A 22,151-nucleotide genomic window follows, 5' to 3' on the forward strand; every position below is an offset into this window, starting at 1 on the left:
CTCCATTCCCCTCTTGTTATTAAGGAGAACAGCAGCTGGTCCGACCTAACTTCAAACGCGGTCCCCCGCTCCCCCCCCACCCCTCTCCCTAGCTCTCCGAGGCCCTCTCCCTCTATCCGGCCCCGCATGCCAGGGGCCCCGGATAGGGGAACCCACAAAACCCACCAATTCCTATTGACCCCCTTCTAATTTTGCACATTCTGTAGGCGTACCGTGCCCAAATGCGATCCTCTAACTTCTTCAAAATTGATCCTAATATTTCTGCCTACATATTTATGATGCTGGCAAGGAGGGTGGATTGCTTAAAGATGGGTCGGGCTCACAGCAATGTAGAAAAAGTCCCTTCAAGTGAAAAATAAGGAAGAGGGTGATTTTAGAAAATAGCAACCTTGTATACCCAGAGATAAAGGTTATGTCCCTGAAGCTTATGGTCTTGGTAACTTCGAAGCTGTTTCACAAGCTCGATTAAAGGGACCCGAACCACGTCCCCTCTTGCCCCCCTGCAGATGTGTGTGGAGAGGAAGAAGAGGAAGGGGTGGGTGTCAGGAAGGAGGGGGCTGGCCTCTGTGGCCTGAGAGAATGTGACCCTAGAGCAGAAACCATTGCGTTCTTGGGGGCGCCATTGGGCGGCGCGGCGAGGCGCTTAGGGTTGCAGCAGGCCGGGGGCAGGGCTACCAGCGGTTCCTCCGCGGCCGGCGGCCACGCAGGAAAAACCCGCTTCCTCGCCCCTGCATCTGCTGACAAGCCGCCCGAGATGTCTACCCCGAGCGTGGCCACACAGATACAGCTTTCTAGGAAATAGCCTGGGAGGGGAAGAGCAGGGGAGGGAGGGATGAGATTGGACTCCCCCTCTTTCTCCCAGCGCCAGCAGTGCCAACCCTTCCTTTCCCCGGAGGCCAATCGGTCCTGCGCCCCGCATCCTCGCCGACCCCTCTGGGGTTCGTGTCTCACTGGCTAGCCAGGGCTTTGCGATTGCGGTGGAGACGCTGCCAGTGCAGTCGGCCCTGGCATGTGCTCTAACGCATCCTGAGGTCAAGGCTGTTTTCACTGCGGACGTGGTGGCGTTTCCTCACCTCCTTCCGCCACCCCTAATTCATCCCCCCCCCGCCACGCTCTAAGGTGTCTTCCACTTGGGGAGGAAGGGGAGCCCCCAGTGTGTTGGCCCAGGGGCACGTGCAACGAGCATGGCGTGGGTCGGGGCTCTCCGGGCACCTAGGCCCACTGCGTACCTCCTTCGCCTAGAACGGGGCCCGAACAGGGGCTCTGAGAGCACGCGGAGGTGTTGGGGGGAGTTGGCTGGGCTGGGTGAGCTGTTCACTAGGTTCTCTGAAAGGCGGAGGAGGGGAGGTGGAAGGGAGAAGGCGGGGAGTAATAAACCCGAGGTGCAAGAGATTAACTCAGGCCCGGGTGCCAGCCCCTTTAAATGAGGGTGGGGCGGAAGGGGTGGGTGGGGGGAGGGGGATATCGCTTTAAAAGGGTGAGTAAGAGTTTGGGGCGCCGTCTCCCCTCCCTCTATTTGCATAGCCAATAGCTCTGGGGCTCCTGCTACTGCGCGCTGATTGTTGCCGGGCAGATTTTTTTTTTTTTTTTTTTTTTTAGTAGGACGCGTTCCCCGCTACATCAAAAGGAAGGAAGGCAAGGAGGGCGGAGGGAGAGCGGGGACTGGGGCGATCGAAAGCTGGGGAGGGGCTGGGGCGCCTCCGACCTTATCAATGGCAGCGGGAATTAGTATCCAATCTACTACATGTAAAGAAAGGGGAGGCAAGGGGGCGGGCGAGGAAAATGTCTAATTGCTGTGGAAGCCATTAGCTTTCGGGAAGGAAAAAAAAAAAAAAAAACCTCATTGAAAAAACCCAAGCTGCAAACTCAAAATGAAACAGCCCAGGGCAGAGATGACACTTGGGCTTGCATACAGCGAGCTCACCTATTGATTTTAGTCAAGTTGGACTTCCCGACTTGAAGCGTTTGAGTCCCTCCGGACAGATACATCAACTTACATTTTAAGACCTCATAAAAGAATTATTCAAACTTCCCCTCGGCCACCTTTGAGCGGATCCAAGACAGCTGTTGAGGACCGAGGAGGAAAGAGAGGGGTGAGAGAGGTGCTTTAAAAGTGTAAATCTAAACCGACAGGCCAGGACAGAAGGTGGCAAGGACGTCCAGCCTCTCCACGTCACCGGATAACTGACCGAGCTTGGTCCCTTCTATACCTCCCTAGGGGAACAGCATCGCAAAGTCGGGGGGCGGGGAAGAGGCGGGTGGTCGTCCGCAGGGCTCGCCCACCGCGGAGGAGAAAGTCTGGGTGGCGAGTGCTCACGTCTCCGGAGTGAATCGAGGGCCTCTCTCCCCTTCCCTCCCCTCCCCTCGCTTTACAGAGAAATTCCAGCGGGGAGGGGGCGACAAGGGTGGGAGAGAGGTGGCCGGCAGAGGGGAGGGGAGGAGAGGAGGGGCGGAGAGGGTCGCGGGCGGACGCCCCAGCCTTCCTGCCGCCCTTTTCATTCACGGAGACCCGCAAGATCGGGCGCTTTCCTGGTGGCAGGCTCCCTCCTAAGTTCCCTCATTCACCTCCCCTGCCTATTAGGGACAGTTCCCAAACCTGAACTTCGCATCAAATCTGTCTCCGGTCGTTGTTCAGTCTCTATCTAGCACGTGGGGTGGGAGGTGAGAGGGTGCGGAGGTTGGCAGGATGTCTCCGGGAAGTTGGGAGTGGAAACTGAATTTTCTCCTTTTGGTCGCCACTCCAAGTGTTAAAACTTTCACTTCATGTTAAAAAGCCCTCCACCTAGCACGCGGGAAAAGGCACGTTGCCTTTGGATGTAGACTTGGGTTTACAGAAAAAGCGTGTGCCTGTGCTCTGGTCACTTTAGGGGAAAAAGAATGTTGATTCTTCCTCATCCCTTTTTCACCCCTTGAGGGGAAAATGAAAACCCTGTCCTTTCTAGGATCCATGATCAATTTGAGCGAACGCAAATCTTAATGGACTTTTATTCCTCCTGGGCTGGATCCCCACCCCCACTCCCTGCGTGGTGCAGTTTCGGTTGGAAAATGTACAGAATCCTGTAGGTGTAGGGTGCAGTCGGGTGCACGTGTCTGCAGAACCTGCAAAGCTAAGCACACCCGCTTCCAAGCTCACCTGGCGGATGCCTGCTAGCCAGCTGATCCCGCGGTCAGAGAAAGCCGAAAGCCGGGGAGCTACGCGGGTTCTAGTCCCGTCACCTCTGTGCAGGGGCGCTCAGGTTGGGTGGAGTGAGGGGACTAGTTCAGTCTTAGGAATGGGGGTCATCACCCTCTCCTCAGCTTCCTCAAAGGGCAGAGTTCTGTTTGTGTTTCTCCATGGAGAAATGGATGGCCAGTTAATCGCACCCCCAAACTCGATGGTTGTTTAAAAGTAGATGGTGAAGTGACACGAGGCACAGAAGAGGAACTGGGAGAAACTAAAAGCAAAGTGGGAACGGAAAAAAAAAAAAAAAAAACGTGAGAAAGGAGAGGCGGGAAAAGTTGGGAAGTGGAGAGTCGGGGATGGAAGGCTGTAGGATGCCGGGCTGGAGGCTCCTGGCGCCGGGACCAGGTGGTTCCAGGTGTGAATGCGCTGGCTGGCTCCTCGTGGCGCAGCCCCTGCGGCGGGGGCACCGGGACGCAGCGGGCCCGGCTGCACGGTCGCCTGGCCGGTGCATAGAAGCCACCCTCGGGGGGATCCAGCCTGGCCCGGGGCTAGACCCCTGCGGCGGTAAATGGGTGTAGGATAGGAAGGCCAGCGCCAGCCGTCGGGTTACCCACCTAGCGCCCCTCCCTGCGAGGTGGGGGGGGCGGCAATTAGGGACCCGATTTCCCCCTTCTTCCTGTCTGATTCAGCTTCAGGACACGCCTCTCCCCGCCGAAAATAGTACTGGAACTGTATTTGCTTCTGAAAAGTGAATTTTCCAATGAGATTTGGGGCGGGGGGCGTCCGGCCTGCGGCGTCGGGGGCCGCTGCTTCCCCCCTCCCTATCCTCCCGGGAGGGAAAGGAACCCGCCGCGCAGGTCCTTGTCCCTCCCCCAGGCGCCCCCAGTAGGGGAACGCTGGGCGGCGGAATCGCGCCTCCGCTCGGGGAGCCACCACGCGGCTTTTTCGCGGAATTTTGACGTCACCCCCACGTGGGGGAAGGGGCTGGGAGAGCGAGAGGAAGCGGCGGGGGAGGGGGCGGTGGTGGGAGCCGCGGCCACGCGCAGTGTCGCCGGTCCGCGCCCGAGCGCCCGGTGTAGGGGCTTTGTTGGTGGCCCAGCCCGGAGCCCCGAGGCCAGCGCTGCGCCCCTTGTGTGGAGCTCCCCTCCCCGCCCCCGCCATCATCTTCCACTCCCCCCAAGACTGTATTTTTTTTTTTTTAAACTTTGAATTCCGGATCAGCTATTTGCTCCGGAAAAAGCCGATTTCCCTGAGCTGTGGTCCAGTTCCGTTTGATACAAGATCAGACTGTGAATGTCGCGATTATCAGTCGCGACCTTCTCTCTGCACCCAGGGAGATGTGCATGCACTTTTCTGCATCTCCGGGACTGGGTTTTGCATTTACTGTCACCACCCCCTCTGCCTGGAGGTTTTCACGCGTGACCGCTTCCTCCCCGCCCCGTTCAATTTATACTATGACCGTGACATGCAAAGGGTGCACTATTATTGCATGTTGCTGCATTCAGAGCAAAGCGACCTGGAAACACCCTGGCCAGAGGAGTCCTACCCTGGGATGGGCGACAGTGTAGGGCGACTTCCCGCCCACTCACTCAGAGCTGGGTACCCACGTGGCATCCGCACTCGTGGAGAACCTGAGAGAGAGAGAGAGAGAGAGAGAGAGAGAGAGAGAGAGAGAGAGAGAGAGAGAGAGAAACAGACTTAAAAGGGCTGAACGCTGCCCCTGCAGAGTGAGCCCACGCACCTTCATTTCCCCTAAGTTTGGACAGTTTTTCATCTTTCTGGTTGAGGGGGGGGCGATAGCTGAAGTGTGTCATTATTTTCTAAGCCCACGGTGACTCTGCTGAGTTTGTGCTGAAATTGTCCAGAGCTTTTCAGTTGGGGATATTTGGAAGAAAAATACCCCCGGCAATGACTTTTTTTTTTTTAACCTCATTGAGGTAAAGGGACTGATGGAGAGATCAGATACAGAAAGCCAGGAGTTTCTTTGAAAATGTGGACTTGGGGTGGAATTGTTTGTTTCAAAATAGGAGAGATTTCTGTTTGAATTGGATACAAAGCGTGGGAATGTTTCTTTTTTTAAAAAAATGCCTGCTTCTGATCAGGGCTTTCTTCCTTCGTTTGAACACATTCCCTGTATTTTTAACTTATTATTTATTTCTTTTTCGTTTAATGATTGCTAGTCTGACCTAGGAGACATTGTTTTGCTTCTTCTGAGATAAGAAAGAGGAGTTATAATTAATAAAAATGTCAATAATTACTGCTGACACTCAGCCTGAGTGAACTGTGTTTAAGAATGCCTGCTTTTTTGGTGCTTGGTTTGATGGACACTTGCTTTGTGTGTACAAGGTAGAAAAATAGAATAAATTATGAAAGTTTTAAAAAGGAAGGAGCCAAAGGAAGTGTTTGAAAAACCAAAAAGATAAATTTTCCTTTAGCTTCATTTCAGACTTTTAAGTTGTGGGGGTCAAGTTGAGCACTTTGTTAGATGTAAATTCTCTGTAAAATGTCAGGACTACTCCCAATAGATTTTTTTTTTTAATAAAAGTCAAATTTATTTGTTTTCTAAACACTTTAGTTTGGTTCAAACTCAAACATTCATTCTCTTTTAAGATATCAACTTTTGTGATTGAATGTTCTTTGGTTTCAGAATTTCATTCAGCTGTGTATCACCTACAATCAAAGTGTAGCAATGTAAAATATTTCTCATAAATATTCTTTATTTCCTATTTTATTTTTCAATTATTAAACATAAAGATTACCAGCATGTTAGGACAGTTTATCACACAATTGCACAACATGCTGGATTCAGAAATCTCCAAATTTTACCAAACTAATTAATTAAAAAACGGAAGAACAGTTTTGTTCTTGAACTTTTTTTTTTCTTTTTCAGAGGCAGATTGAAATTTTTTCTTAAACTGTTTTCTTGGTGTTCTTTTGTTGGCAGTAAAAAGAATGAGTTTTGAAATGTGACACAGGTTGATTTTAAAGTTTTACAGTCTTTGGAAAGTGATGTTCTTTCTATTTTAGAACTGACCTGAAAGGGAGTAGTTTGTATATGTGTGCTAGACAACCCAAGCTGGCTTAAATCTAGACTTCTGTGAGGAATGTATTTCTTCTTTGCTTTGCCCTAAGTGAAGGCATCTGCTTTTATACCCATGACCTCAAAACAGCTTATTTTGTAAACAACAAATCAGGAGGTGAAGTTACAGCAAGAAATTAAAATTTATTTCTGCATTAGCTGTCCACTTTCACAGTGGCCCTATCACCTACAAACCAAATTAAATTTCTTTAGGATGAGCAGAGGTGACTTCCTTCCAGCCCTACTGTATTTACAAATAATAGTCAGCATGATAATAACAGTAATTTTTCTCAACCTTGCAATGAGTGTATGTGTGAGCCTCCACTTTTCTTTAAAAATTGTCATATTATTGTAAAGAAATGATGGATAATAAAGTTCGGATTTTGTTTGGGGGAGTAAAAAGAAAAACATCCAATTTTGCACTTTTGAAAATAGGTCACTAAAACTTAGTATACCTGTTGTCTAGAGGAAATATAAAAAGCCACCCAGGATTAAAAAGAAACAAGAACATTCCTTTGCCTAAATTCCAGAGCTTTTTCCTTCATCATGCCCACATATGTTTCCATTTTTGAGAGCAGTCACACTTGACAGACCCGAACCTAGGACCAAAACTTCCCTGGTGTCAAAAAAGATGTAAAGCAGATGGTTGATGGGCAGTTCACTTAGGCTTCAGATAGTGTCTTACAACTGGCCACCAATTATTTCAGGATCATGAAACCTTATTTTTAAAAAAAAACATTTTTGAGATTAAAGGAGAGTTAGGTCTGTGCAGGCCATTTTGTGTGAGAGTGTCACTGAAATCATTTAATTCAAGAAATTTAGTTGTATCAAGTAGCAGCATTGTGTGACCCTCAATAAACTAGTGAAGAGTAAGCTTTTCTACCTTCCACTTTCGTCTGAATTACATTCATCTGGTTTTCTTTTTAAATAAAATAGTATATTTAATTGAAAACTTTCTTAACAGAATATCGAATAAGGCTCAAATTTACTTGCTTTTGTACACGAAAGCTCATATAATTATTCTTTGTAGTATAATTACCAGCAATTTTATATGATCTAGAAAATGATTTAAGTTAAGTCCATAATAAAATGCCAGTGAATTTTTGCTGCACTTGGAAACAAAACCATATTAACCTCAAGAAACCAAAGTTTAACCTTTCGTGTAGTCACTTAAGACTGCCTGGCAGACCATATTTTCACTCCATAGATTAGATACAGCCCTCTTTGGAGCTAGAGAGTGGATTATAAGATCTCCCACCATGTTGGTCAGTAGGAGAATATGCCTTCTTGTGTCTGGGCATCTGCCGTTGTAACTCTAGTATTCACCAAGGTTATTCATGCTGAGATCACATGTGTGTTAGACTGGTAACACCAGTCCATGCACAGACCTATTAGGGCATGACAGAGGCACGATTCAGATTTCTGAGGTAGAATTTAAGTGGTTTTCATGGAAGAGCCAACAAATAAACAAACAAACAACAACAACAAAAACGTTGAGATTTCTGGACTATGGAAAACACATTTGCTTTTCCCGTTTGTTTATTGATTTATTTGATTAAAATGGAGTCTTTCCCAAAGTCTGTGCTAAGCACTGGGGGAGATGATAAGTATAGAGTAGACACTCAATAAATGTTTCAGAAGGCAGGCAGGAAGGAAAAAGAATTAAATAGCAAACTCCCTGTCTCTGAGCAACACTGTCTAGGGATTGAGTATGGGACAGGATTAATATTCCAGATAAATGGATGGTTTTAACATATTATAAAACCACAAACCAAAAGGGACAGAATAAGGTGCTATGGTATCCATCCTATACCATCCATCCTCAACCAGGGAGATGGAAATTTATTTTCTCTTTAAAACTCAGTTGTAGTCAAGTAACTATTACTTGGATTAGACTTTTTAAAGTTATGCTCTTAGTTTGTTTATTATCTATTGGAACTAATTGGTGGGATGTCTGTGTCACTTGTCCTATCTTGGCATTTGGTTAGTCCTTTCAAAATAGCGCAAGACAGGGTCGTTCCCTTGGTCCATCGTTCTCAGAGCATTCCTTTGAGTAGCTGGATTTCCAGAGCATCTGTTTCTCATCTGAGCGAGCTTCCTCTGTATCTGACAGGGTATTGATTAGGGTGACACTGCTTTGGTGAGGGAATGTGAGGTCACAGTAGCTCATTTTCTGGGTCCTGGGGTCACCCAGACGATGAGAGCAAAGTGTAGACCCCTGATTAGTAGCCTGCCTGTCTGCTAGAATTGGTGCAGAAAGTATTGTCCATGTCGTTGATATCATGTGGGTGAAACAAGCCTAGTCTAGGAGTCAGAATTCTCTTATTCTGGTCCCCGTTCTACCACCAGCTAGCACTGTGACTTTGGGGAGAGTGTTAATGAGGGGTTCCTTTCAATTCTGTACTTCTATCATCATCTATAAAATAGGATTCAAGTCTGTATGGCGTATTTTATATATTTGATGTTTTACATAAAGATTCTTAAGTTGTAGGTCTCAAAACGTTCTCACTTTCTAGCTAGCTATCTAGGAGATACTGACACACTAAGCACTTGAAGGCTTTAAATTCAGCTCCTCACAGAGGTGAGGAATTACTACCTATCGTCAGTTGATGGAAAACTATTTCCTTGCCCTAACCTACTAGAATAAAATGGAAGTCTGTAAAATATAAGCATATATGGACCATAATGATGGATTAAACTAACCTAATGCTTATTCCTCCAACTCAAACAGAGGCCCCATCACAACACTGACAATATGGTTCGAAATGACTGTAACTTACAGGTCCCCTTTTAGGTGACTGGGTGACAGGTGATGGACCTCCCATGAGGCTCTTTAAATGAGGCTCCTTCTGAGATACATGGAACCATGGAGCATGAGGTTGTCCTTCGGTGGCAAAGGAATGAAATGAATTTTTGAGTTGCAGACATCCTTTCTTGCTTGTTGGTGTGTCTTAATATCTAGGAACACACAAGGAAAGCTTTCTGCCAGGCCCCGCTTTTCTCATTCCCTTTCATTGCTTTCAACATGTGAGAAACCATGCACACCAATGAAATCCACCTAGATACAGTGTTTGCCTAGCAAGCTCAAGGCCCTGGGTTCAATCCCCAGTGCTGCCAAAAAACAATATCCACCAAGATTCAAATTACTTGCCTTATAAAATTATGCATTTGATTTGTTTCCCTTTCACAGCATGGCTACTAAGGAAGAGATATGTAGTAAAAACTAAATAATGACATTTGGGATAGTTTCTCAACAGTTTTCCAACGTCTCACAATGCATGGAATGGTAGCCAGAGCACTGGGCTTGGGTTAAGAGGGGTGTGCTCCAAGCCCCATTCTGCCATGAGCTGTGTGTGGTAGCTTTTCATCACTATAAAGAAACAGCGGAGGTGGCTAGCTTTGTCAAAAGAAAGTGCTATTAAATCAGGCAGCACATCATGGTAGGACCCACATGTGTGTGGAGAAGCTTACATTGCCACACAGAAAGAGAGAGACAGCATCCCAAAATCCCTTCCAAGGGCACACCCTCAAATGAACTAAGAACCTCGAAGTATGCCCCACCTCCCACAGGTTCTACCATCTCCCATCATTGTCCCTGTAGGCACCAAGACTTTAATCACAATGGATTCGTGGGGATCCTCAGATCACTCTTATGTAAGTTGAGGCACCCTCAGATGAGATTACAGCATTTAAAGGGTGTGAGAAAACTCCCTGGATCTCCCAGGTCATAAACCCATCCATCAGGGAGGAAGCCCTTCAGAGAATCCCTGACAGAGAGTATCAATGCCTTTGCAAGAAACTGTCTTCAAAATAACCAGAGCAAAAGGGCTGGGGGCACAGCTCAAGCAGTAGGGCACCTATCTAGCAAGCATGAAGCCGAATTGAAACCCCATTAATGCCAACAAAAAAACAAACCAAACGACCTAAAGGCAGGTTTCTGCCTGTATTATGAGTTTCTAGTGTAAGTCATCTTATCAGTAATTAGTAAAGGACTTGTAATAATTTATCCGGAGGTGATCAAGTAGCCATTGATTTGCTCAGAGGCTTGGTTTCTTATTCTGTGAAAAGGGGATAATAACACCACCAGGCAGGGTTTTAAGGAGTGAATGTTTATATTATGTCAGACGCAGTGCCTTGGCATCAAGTAGGCACAGCTATATAGCTAAATGGGCTTTACTGTGATTGTTGGAGTCCACTGGTTGCGTCCTCTTAGAACCACTTCACTCTGGGAATCCGTGGTACCCTACTGATGTATTTCATACACTCTGAAGGTATGGGAATTTATGTACCACATCTCAACTCCGGACTGTCTCCACCCAATGTTCACCATCAACCACAGACAGGTCAAAGACTCAGTGGCTGCTACGAACCTGGTTTAATCTCAGACCAATCCATTTAAACTCTAGATTACTTCTCCTTGTAGACAGACACTCTGATAATCTAAACTCAGTAAAAGGGATGGGAAAACCCTCTGACAGAGTCTAAGTAAGGAGAACCTTAGGCATCAAAATTCAGTGTTTCCCAAAGTGAGGTAGGTGGTACATGGAAGAGTATTTTGTAAAGTGATTTGAGACTTAGTGATGAAAGTTAGAAAACCATGTAACAGATTAAACTCATGGTTTCACAAATATTTTGGTACCTGGTAATACCATAATATTTCACAAATATTACAATGATATTTAACTTTAAAAGAGCATCTGTTTTATAAAAAAATAAGGTGAAGAAGCAATATGTAGATAATGGTTTTCAAAACTCACACAAGTTGTATACAAACAAGTAAAATTAAGGAAACACTGACTTCAAGTCCTCCTTAGAAAATTCAGGATCAGAAAGGGACAGCAACTGTCTGTGTCACACAGTTGCATACCTCTCAGCGGCAGAGCTGGGACAAAAATAGCATCCCTCCTCCCTGGGAATAAAGTCAGACTTTTCATGAATTATTTCCTTTTAAATGATATTGTTAGAATTTTCCCAATGTCGATTTTTTTATATTTATTTTGTTTTGCCAATGAATGCTGCTCTCTGAATGGCCTTAGATACTTCTTGCCCAGCTCTTTTTTGATGCTGTTTCTTCTTTCGACTTTTCAACTAGGTACTCAGCTTTTTCTTTTTCCAGTACTGGGGTTTGAACTCAGGGCCTTGCACTTACTATGATCCACCACTTGAGCCTCCACCCGGAGGTGTCCTACTTTTTAACTAGACTACCACTACCCGTGACTTTTGCCTCTAGTGAATTTGTCCTTGTCCTATCACTTTTCCAGACTTTTTTTCACCTATCTGATGGTGCTCTAGAAAGTTCCATTCTCAGAGTTTGTCATTCTTTGGCCCAATCCAAAACTTGCTCTCTGCAAACAACCCTGCCCCCCGTGCATTGGTTCAAAACGGGCATACATGGAAAATTGTTCAACATTTCAGGAACTTAAGTGACACCAGTCAGGGCTAAGAAGAGGGTGACAAAAAAGGAAAAACTGAAGGCTGGTGGAGTGGCTCAGGTGGTAGAGCACCTGCCTAGCAAGCCTGAAGCCCTGAGTTCAAACCCCAGGACTGCTGGGAAAAAAAAAAGGGGAAAAACTGAGAGATACAGCTGCAGTTAGATCTTTTTGTTTTGGCGTTTGTACTGGCATTTGAACCAGGGCTTTGTGCTTGCCAGGCAGGCACTTCACTACTTGGCCAGGCCCTAGCCCTTTTTCTCTGGTTATTTTGGAGATGGAGTATTACTTTTTGCAAAGGACAGCCTGGACCATGATCCTTCTATGTTATACTTCCTGCCATAGGTAGAATGACAAGTATAATTCACCATGCCCAGCTTTTTTCCTGCCAAAATAAAGTATCACAAAGTTTTCTGCCTGGGCTGGTCTAGAACCATGATCCTCCCGATCTCGGGTTCCCATGTAGGCTTACGGGCACATCACATCACTACACCAAGCTATTGGTTGCAAAAAGGTCTCACAAACTTTTCCCCTGGACTGGCCTCAAACTGTGATCCTCCTGGTCTCAGCCTCCCAAGTTATAAGCCACTGGCAGCTGGCTGTAGTTTAGGTTTTCAATGTCTCACAAAGGCCCAGGTGTTGAAGGCTTAGCCCTCAGCCTGTGATGCTGTTAGGAGATCGTGGAACCCTTGGGAATTTGAGATCTGGTGGAAGGAAGTCAGGACACTGGGATGACCTTTGGAAGTAATGTTGGAACCCCAACCCCTTTCTCTCTCTCTCTCTCTCTCTCTCTCTCTCTCTCTCTGTCTCTCTTCTTGGCCACCATGAAGTGAACAGCTTCCTTGGCCACCTACTCCCTACCGTAATGTATTGATGTATTGTCTCACCATAAGCCCAAAGGTAATGGGGCCAAGAAACAATGGATTGACACCTCCAAAACTGTGAGCATTTTGGCACAGTAATGGAAGATTGACTAACCCAGTGCTGCCCACAGGGACCTTTGAAAAGCTCTGGATTTACTTGAGAATGTAGAAAGTCACATGCACAGCTCTGTCACTCAGAAAAAACCTGTGATAGCACTCATCCTCAACCCCAGCTGACCCTGAGGCTCTATGCAAACAAAAAGTGACAATGAAGGCAGGACCATCAAATGTGTGCTGCACCAGACACAGAGTCCCTCGGCAGAGGCTGGGAGACACATTGGCTTCAGGTATTTAAGGAAATCTTTGTCTAAGCAAACCAGAGACTTCAGAGGTTGCACATGACAGAGATCACAGACTTTACAGAATTAGTCCAGGACAGTCACTAAGTAGACACAAAGTAGCAACAACAATGAACCTGGTGAAAGTGGGATGTGGTTCTGATTTCCAGAGTTGCTACCTCTTGCTATTTATTTATTTCGGCAGTAATTGGGACTAAACTCAAGGCCTTGCACTTACTAAATAAAGCCTACAGTCCATTTGCTTTTAGTTTGTTTTTCAGATACAGTGTCATGCTTTCATCCAGGCTGTCCTCAAACTGCAGTCCTCCTACCTTTGCCTCCAAATAGCTGGGATTACAGGTGTGTACTACCATGCCTGGCTCTTTCTATATTTTAAAATGTTCAGTTTTCAATAAAAAAAAATTTTAGACACACAAATGAACAGGAAAGTATGCCTTTAGCCAGAGGAAAAAGTAATCTGTAGAAACTACACCCAAGATGTTGCATTTATTAGACAAAAACTTTAAATCAGGTATTATAGATATCAATAGGCACAAAATGAAACCATCTCTGAAGAATTTGAGTACATGAAGTAGAGAATGTGAAAAAAAGAGACAGAAATTATTAGAAAGAGTCAAACAGTCATTGCAAAATGGAAAAATAAAATCACAAAAAATGGAAAACTCACTAGGTGGGGCTCACTAGCAGATTTGAAGCAGGGACTTGAGTAATCTCCATTAAATGAAGCAAGTCTCAGTGTTCCGGGAGATATGACCCAGCCCTCAGACACATGCAGAACTGGAGTCCCAGAATGAGAGGAGGGAGAGAAAGGAGTAAAGAATAGTTAAAGAAAGAATAGCTCAGGGCTTCCCAAATTTATTCAAAGACATTAAGGCACACTTACAAGAAAGCCATCAAACTCTAAATAGAATCAACTGAAAGAGAGCTGCACCTAGATACAGCATAGTTAACTCTGTGTGTATGTGTGTGTGTGTTTGAGTGTGTGTGAGTGAGTGAGTGTGTGAGTGAGTGAGTATGTGTGAGTGTGAGTGAAAGAGTGCGTGTGTGAGTGTGAGCGAGTGTGTGAGTGAGTGTGCGAGAGTGTGTGTGAGTTAGAGTGAGTGTGAGCGAGTGTGTGTGAGTGAGTGTGAGTTAGAGTGAGTGTGAGCAAGTGTGTGTGTGAGTGAGTGTGCATATGTGAGTGTGTGAGTGAGTATGTGTGAGTGTGAGTGAAAGTGCGTGTGTGAGTGTGAGCGAGTGTGTGAGTGAGTGTGCGAGAGTGTGAGTGTGAGTTAGAGTGAGTGTGAGCGAGTGTGTGTGTGTGTGAGTGAGTGTGCATATGTGAGTGTGTGAGTGTGTGAGTGAGTGAGTATGTGTGAGTGTGAGTGAAAGAGTGCGTGTGTGAGTGTGAGCGAGTGTGTGAGTGAGTGTGCGAGAGTGTGTGTGAGTGAGTGAGTGTGAGTTAGAGTGAGTATGAGCAAGTGTGTGTGTGAGTGAGTGTGAGTTAGAGTGAGTGTGAGCGAGTGTGTGAGTGTGCATATGTGAGTGTGTGGGTGAGTATGTGTGAGTGTGAGTGAAAGAGTGCGTGTGTGAGTGTGTGAGTGTGAGTGTGTGAGTGAGTGTGCGAGAGTGTGTGTGAGTGAGTGTGAGTTAGAGTGAGTGTGAGTGAGTGTGCGTGAGTGTGAGTGAGTGTGTGCGTGAGTGTGTGTGTGAGTGTGAGTGAGCGCGTGAGTGCGTGTGAACACACTGTTTTGTTTTGCTCTGTAGTGCTGGGTATTTAGGCGCCTTGCAGGCAAGCACACTCTACCCCCTTAGCTGTGCTGCCTGTCATTTTGCTTTAGTCTGTGTTTCACATAGGGTCTCTAACTACATAGGCTGGCCTCAAAACGCCTACCTCTGCATCTCAGGTAGTAAGTAGTAACTTTCAAAAGACAAAGAGAGAAACTTGAAAATAGCAAAGAAAACAATTATCAGGCCAGAGGGGTATTGGGATATCAAGTTGAAAATGCTGAAAGAAAAAAACAATTGCCAAGAATTCTGTATTTGGCAAAATTATCCATCACAAATAAAAGAGAAATTAAGATGTTTCCAGATAAGCAAAAACAGAGAGGTTTTATTGCTAGCAGACCTCCCTACAAGAAAATACTAAAGGGCAGCCAGCAGTGTAGCTCAGTCATAGAGTCCATGCTTAGCAAGTGGGAGGCCCTGGGATGGGAGAGGCAGAGGAGGGTGGGAGGGAGAGAGGCATGGAGGGAGGAAGGGAAGAAGGAAGGAAATGCTAAAGAAAGTTCTTATAGCTTCAAGAAAAAGGCAGTAGACATTAACTCAAATGCACATGAAAGCACTGCTAAATTAACTACTTAGGTAAATATAAAAGACTGTAAATGCAGACTTTAAAAAAAAATTCTTGACTGATTTAAAAGACAACTGCATAAAGTATAATTATAAAATTGCATTAGTGGGTTTTTAATGTATAAAGATGCAATTTGCAGGGGGAAGAAATGACCCAAGCCTTGTATGCGCATATGAATAATAAAAAAAATTAAACTGGAGCTGGGAATATAGCTCAGTGGTAGAGCACTTGCCTAGTATGTGTAAGGCCCTGGGCTTTCTCCCCAGCACCACAAAATAAAATAAAGCAAAATAAAATTGAAAAAAAAAAGATGCAATTTGCACAATAATAGGACAGAGGAAGGGCAAGGAACAATGTCTTGATGTAAAGTTTTTGAATAGTACTCAAGTTAAATTGGCATTGCTTCAAACTATGCTGTTTTAAGTTAAGCACTAGGAAAGTAACTATGTATATGTATGAAGCAATAAGAGAAGCACAGTACATAATATCCATTTAATACATAAGTGAAGGAATAGGACAAGAAACACACAATGTAGGGCTGGCAGAGTGGCTCAAGTGGTAAGAGCACCTGCCTCACAAGGGTAACCTAGTACCACCAAAAAAAATGCATAATATGGAAAACAAAGAGCAAAATGCAAATGAAATCTTACTTTATCAGTAGTTACATTAAATGTCAATGGGCTAAAAACTCGAATCAAAAGAAAAGGAATAAAGAAAACACTATCTAACTATAGGCTGTCTATCAGTGACACACTTTAGGCTCCAAAATAAAAAAGGTTAAAGTAAAAAAGATGAAAAAAGATATACTATACAAATAGTAACCAAAAAAGAGCTGAATTGGCCATACTTATGCCAAACAAAATAGACTTTAAGACAAAAATTCTTGCTAGAGACAAAAAGAACATTTTATAATGATAAAAAAAGATCAATCTATCTGCAAGACCAAACAAATTTTAATGTATATGCACCAAATAACAAAGCTACAAATTACTTGGGGAAAACATATTTTGTACTGAGCAGACATTTGCTTCTGTGTTGCTTTTACTCTTTGATCTTATTTCTGTCCTCTGGATCCTCACACAGCATAGACTGGAGAGTTTTCAAACAGTTGAAGCCAATGCTCACGTCTTTTCTTACTTTCCATTCATATGTCACTTTGGTCCTATAAAATAAAGCTTTTCCTGGAATGTAGTTACATTCTCCTATAAAGAAGGCTCCTGTGATGTCAATAGCAAAAACAACTTTCATACAGTCTCAGAGGTGGAGGAACATTGAGATGATCTTTCAAACCTCTGCTTTTCTAGATGAGGAAGCTGGTCCCAAGATGGCTAAATCACAGAGCTGGACGGTGGGAGAACAAGATCTATAATCTTGGTTCCAAGTGCCTTGTTCAGTATTGTCCTTCTAGGATCACTTTCCTTACTTTGGGCTGCTGGTTGTTGTTTATTTTACCCTTCTGTCTTTTTTTTTTTCTTTCAATTTTGTGTTTTATTGCAGGGGGAGATAAGAGAGAGAGAGAGGGAGGGAGAGAGAGAGAGGGAGAGAGAGAGAGGGAGGGAGAGAGAGGGAGGGAGAGAGAGAGAGGGAGGGAGAGAGAGAGAGAGGGAGAGAGAGAGAGAGAGAGAGAGAGAGAGAATATGACTTCCCCTAGCATCCTTCATCTCAAACTTTCCATAGAGGAAAAAAAATCACACTGAGCATTAAAAGACACAAATTTACATCTTATGGAGTCAGTCATCAACTTTTGAGACCTTGGATAAATCACTAAAGAAATAACTATTGTTATCTATCAGTAATGTCTTATACTACCTATTGAGCACATGGTGTTTGTGAGGCTTGTCTAGACACCTTACCTGTAAGCCTCACCATGTAACTGCTCAAACATGTCTCTTCCCTTACCTGTGGAACAGCAGGTTGCCCACTGTCCTGTCCAGCTCCCGAACTGGGTGATGGTGGCACCTCCCATAAAGCCTGCGGTGTTGTCTTCATCCCCCTCTTTCCTGCTTCTTGTGCTGGCAGCAATAAAGGAGTTGCAGAATTATTTCTCTAGTTTTCCCACTGTAGTGAATTCACGGGCTGGGTCTTCCCTGAACTTTCCATTTCCCATAGGATTTGGTTTGACATTTACTGGTTCTAGTCGGGTGTCCAGAATCATAGTCTCAGCCACATCTCTTCAGATTCTACATGGGCCATCATTCTGATGGCTTCGTATTCCACCTATGGAGTCAGAGAAGTCAGAAACAGGGAAAAGTTCACTCAGCTCTTTGGAAAACCTGGCTGTCTGTTTGACCCCACTGTCTTTGTTATTTCTGCTATATCATGCGTCCCAATTCTGAAGTGTCATTTGATTTAATTGCCCCCTTGCTTAAGACCTACCTTCTCACCATCACCCAGTCTGGCCAACTTTACTCAATCAAGTGTTGTCTGCATTACATGTCAGGAATGACCTTGGGACTTATGCCTTGACAGACTCTATGGTTTAGTGGTATTGCTCCTGGCTTTACCAGCTGTGCAGCCTTAGGAAAGTTATTTAACCTCTCTTGGCCTTCATTTCCTCAGTTATAACCAAGGGATACTAGTAACATCTACTCTATTTTGTAGGATTGTTGAGAGGATAAATGTGATAATCCATGAAAAGTCAAGTAGCACAGTGCCTGACAGAGGAATGAAGTTCTTAAAATTGATTCTCTCACTAGCTGTAGTGGTGAGCCCCGAGTGGCCCCCGGAATTGCTGGAGCCATTTTTCTTTCTAACTAAAAGGAAGTCAGACTGAAAACAATGTTGACAAAGCCAGACAGAACTAAGAAAGTCAAAGGAACCTGAATCAGGGGGATTAGCATCTCCTAAAGTTTCCTGACCTCTGCAAAGGTTTGTTGCTTAAGCCGATAAAAAAAACTGATGCAAGCCGGGGCTGGCGGCTCACACCCATAATCCTAGCCACTCAGGGGGCAGAGATCAGGAGGATCGAGGTTCGAAGTCAGCTTGGGCAAATAGTTCGTGAGACCCTATCTCTAAAAAACTCCATCACAGAAAAGGGGCTGGTGGAGTGGCTCAAGGTGTAGACACTGAGTTCAGACCCCAGTACCAAAAAAGAAAAAAAATTGATATGAAAGCTACTTGGTTAGGATTTTTTTGAAAAGATCGTTTGCAATTGAGAATGTCCTAATTGTTACTCATTATTATTGTTATTACTGTCACTACCTTCCCACGTGTGCCCAACTCTTTACCATTGGCTTAGAATTGCCTTTGAAACAGACTCTAACTTACTAAGTTCTGTGTCTCTGTAACCTGGCACGCTGCAGATTCTCATTCTTGATTCTTCATGTCAGGACACTCATTTATCACTGGGACCTAAGGACTTGGAGGCCTTTGAAGCAGAAAGAGGTGGCCAGAATCCTAATAGAGTGGTTCTTTACCTCTTCTTCATCTTCTTACTGAACTGTAGTGACCTGAAGTAAAAATATAATAGACTAGGCAGGTCCTAATGGGTACTAGACATTGCACGTGCAAAGCCATCTTTTTCCTTTTAGTCACCTGTGCGTACTGAACACACACACACATGCAATGCTTTTTGAACTCAGGGCCTTATACCTGCTAAGCCCAACCCCCACTGCTGAGCTGCACCCCCAGCTCCAAGGGTATAATTACTATTGTGCCCCATATTAGAGATTAGAAATTTGTGCCCGGAGAGGTTAGCTAGGATTACATCCTTTAGGATCCGGCGCTCAAATGACTACCTCCGTATCTTTAATTTCTCATCCTACTTTAAAGAAAATAAAACTAGAACTCTTACACCATGCACTGTGAGTAGGCTTCACATGAAAGGTAGTGTTTGGCTCTAATCAACAGACCAAACTTAAAAATAGACCTTGGCCGGACATCAAGAGGTTGGTAAATAAAAGCACACTAACTTCATATAAAATGTTTAAGGTATGTATGATTCACTTCTTAATGATTTTTTCATTCCCCCAACAAGGTTAGATAGCGATAACCCATCACAGTCTCAGTCACATCAAAGAAATCTTTATGGTGTTTGGTTTTTGAACATAAGAGTTTAAAAACTTAAATAGGATCATGCCAAAAATATTTTTCTATGAGTTGATTTTTTGGTTTTTTGTTGGCGGTACTGGGGTTTGAACTCTTGGTTTTGCTCTACCACTTGAACCACACCCCCAGTCCCTGCAAGTTGATTTTTCTCGGTTAACAATGACAATGAATGATCTCTTGGACACTTTTCATGTCAGTGCATGGAGATCTTCTTCACTCACTGTGAGCCCACAATGCTGTTCAGTGTTGAATGTGTGACAATTTGATGACCTTCCAGAGTGGGTGAACATTTGGGAGCCCTCACCCACCTGTTGTTTGCTTTGGTTTTTTTGTTTGTTTGTTTTTTTCCTGTACTGGGTTTGAACTCAGAGCCTACACCTTGAGCCACTCCACCAGCCTTTTTTTGTGATGGGTTTCTTTTCAGATAGGGTCTTGTGAACTATTTCCCCGGGCTGGCTTCAAACTGCAATCTTCCTGATCTCTGCCTCCTGAGTAGCTAGGATTATAGGCATGAGCCACTGGTGCCCAGCTGTTGTTTGCTTTTATAAACCATCAAGCATCATGGTGTGTGCTGCTTGGTACATTCAAGTGTTGAGAGTCCAGTGGGAGGAAAAAATCCTCAAATCCTGATGTTATTAATTAGCCATCCAAGAAAACAAAAAACAACAGCACCCTGAGGTCTCCATCTTCAACAACCTTGCAGCCTGTAGGAGAACAGAGCAGACACAGACATAGCCCTTACTTTAGAGTCATGGAGCTGGAGATTGGGGCTGACTAAATATTTAAAGAAGGAGGGTGAGGGGTCCGAGTGAGTGGATGATAGAGAGCACTCCATGGAGGAGATGATACCTGAGTGTGTGGAGAGGTCAGTGGTCAGACTCGAGGCTCTGAAGCTCGGCCTGCTTGTCTGCATCTCGTCTCCTGCAGTTGTGTTTGTGACTGGGTTGTACTCTATTGAACCATTTGCTTGGATGGCTAGCAGAGAGAAACGGAAAAGATGACAAAGTCTAGAAACCAAAGTGGAGCAAAGCTGGATGTGGTGGCTCACTCTTGCAATTCTTGCTACTCTGGAGGCTGAGAGCTGGGGGATCACAGTTCCAGACCAGCCTAGGCAAAAAAGTTCACAAGACCTCATCTCAACAGAAAGAGCTGGGTGTGGTGGCACATGCCTGTCATCCCAGTGATGTTGGGAAGCATAAAATAGGAGTGTGGCAGTGCAGGTAGGGGGGAGGGAAGAGGGAAGGAGAGGCAAGACCCTGTCTCCAAAATTAATTGAGCAAAAAGGGCTAGAGGTGTGTCTCAGGTGCTACAGTGCCTGGCTAGCAAGTAAGTGTAAAGTCCTGAGTTCAAAGTCTAATACTACCAAAAAACTGTGTAACAAAAGTGGAAAGGTGTACACTATGCTCTTGATGGGTCTCTTTATGGGATAGCTATGAGGGCCTTGGACTCAAAAAGACCCCAAAGGGATTTAGGTTTGCCTGGAAACAGAGGATGGTCTTGCCACATCTGATTTGGATGGTATGACTGCATGATGAACCCACATTTTTATCAGATCAGTGCCCCAGCAACCCCAGGTTTCACAGGCTCTGTTGCCAATCTGTGGGCTTCATTTTTGGGGATTATTTCTGCCTTGGATTCCATGTAGAAGAAAAATTACAAAGGTTTTTTTTTTCCTCCTAGATTCAGCTGTCATCGTATCTGTGTTTATAAACATCTCTCCACCACGAGGATGTCAACATGCTGTTTATCTTATTTGTTCCACAAAACATCAGATGGGACCTTAATGGCTTCACCCCAAAAAGATAACTTGACAGTCATCAAGCTTCCAGCCATGTTCCAAATAACCTTCCACTGGAGCCGGCCTTCTACGGGACCGTGTGGATGTCAGACACTCAGGGTTTGAGTCACGCTGACATAGCTGAGATGCCTGGACTGTGGTGGAATCCTGGGGTACCAATCGCAGGCCAGGGAGAAGCCACTGGCCAGATGAAACAATGCCAAGTGTTCACCATCCCTGCAGAGGGGGAATGTGATGGTGAGGGAGTGAAACCTGCAGCAGGGTGGCACCTGTCCTCGATGCTGGCTATTTCACAGAAGGATTCCAGGGCCCATGGCATGACCTAGCCTCTCCCCTGACTCCCAGCCAGAAAAATCAAGAAAGCACAAGATTTTTCCCTAAAACCATTTCATGAGCAGAATGGCCTGCTGTCTTCAGGGTTTAGAGGATCAAGAAAAGAAGGAAAGATGGGAGAGAGGAAGGGAGAGAGGGAAGGGGGAGGGAGGAAAAGGAAAAGGGAGGGAGGAAGAAAGGAAGGGAAGGGAAGGGAAAGAACAAAGGAAGGAAGGGAAAATAAAAGATGAGAGGGAGGGAGGAAGGAAGGAAAGAGAAGAAAAGAAGGAAGGGGAGAGAGAGAAAGGGAGGGAGGGAGGAAAGAAGGGGAAATAATGAAGAAAAGATGGGGGGAGGAAGAGAAGGAGGAGGGAGGGAGGGAGGAAGGAAAGATGGGAGGAAGGAGGAAAGATGGGTGGGAGGGAGGGAAGATGGGAGGGAGGGAGGGAAGATGGGAGGGAGGGAGGAAGGAAAAGTGCCAGCGAACCTAGCACTATGTATCTAACAAATGCTGTGCCAGGCATTTTACAAATAATCCATGTAATTCTCACAAGTCCACAATGAGGCATTTTTCACAATTCCCATTTTATGAAGAAAGGAAGTGAGGCTGGGAATGTTAAGAAATGTACCCGAATCCTGCAGCCACTAGCCTGCATAATCTAGATTTGAACCCTAGTCTTTCAAAAGCCAGGGTCTGTGCGCTTAGCCATCGTGCTCTGCAGCCAGGTGGCCAATTCCAGGGACTGGATCCACCTACACCACAGCTGCC

At 45.1% G+C, this 22,151-nt stretch overlaps 1 long non-coding RNA gene across 1 annotated transcript in view; it reads left to right on the forward strand.

The window, feature by feature from the left end:
- Positions 1-22,151, forward strand: part of LOC141424076 (uncharacterized) — a 28,623-nt gene that overhangs the window by 1,839 nt on the left and 4,633 nt on the right. The window contains exon 2 of the long non-coding RNA XR_012448904.1: positions 20,953-21,307. This is a non-coding gene — a long non-coding RNA (uncharacterized lncRNA). The remainder of the gene's footprint in view (positions 1-20,952; positions 21,308-22,151) is intronic.

Source organism: Castor canadensis, chromosome 6 (assembly GCF_047511655.1).
Source record: "Castor canadensis chromosome 6, mCasCan1.hap1v2, whole genome shotgun sequence".
NCBI classification, from domain to species: domain Eukaryota; kingdom Metazoa; phylum Chordata; class Mammalia; order Rodentia; family Castoridae; genus Castor; species Castor canadensis.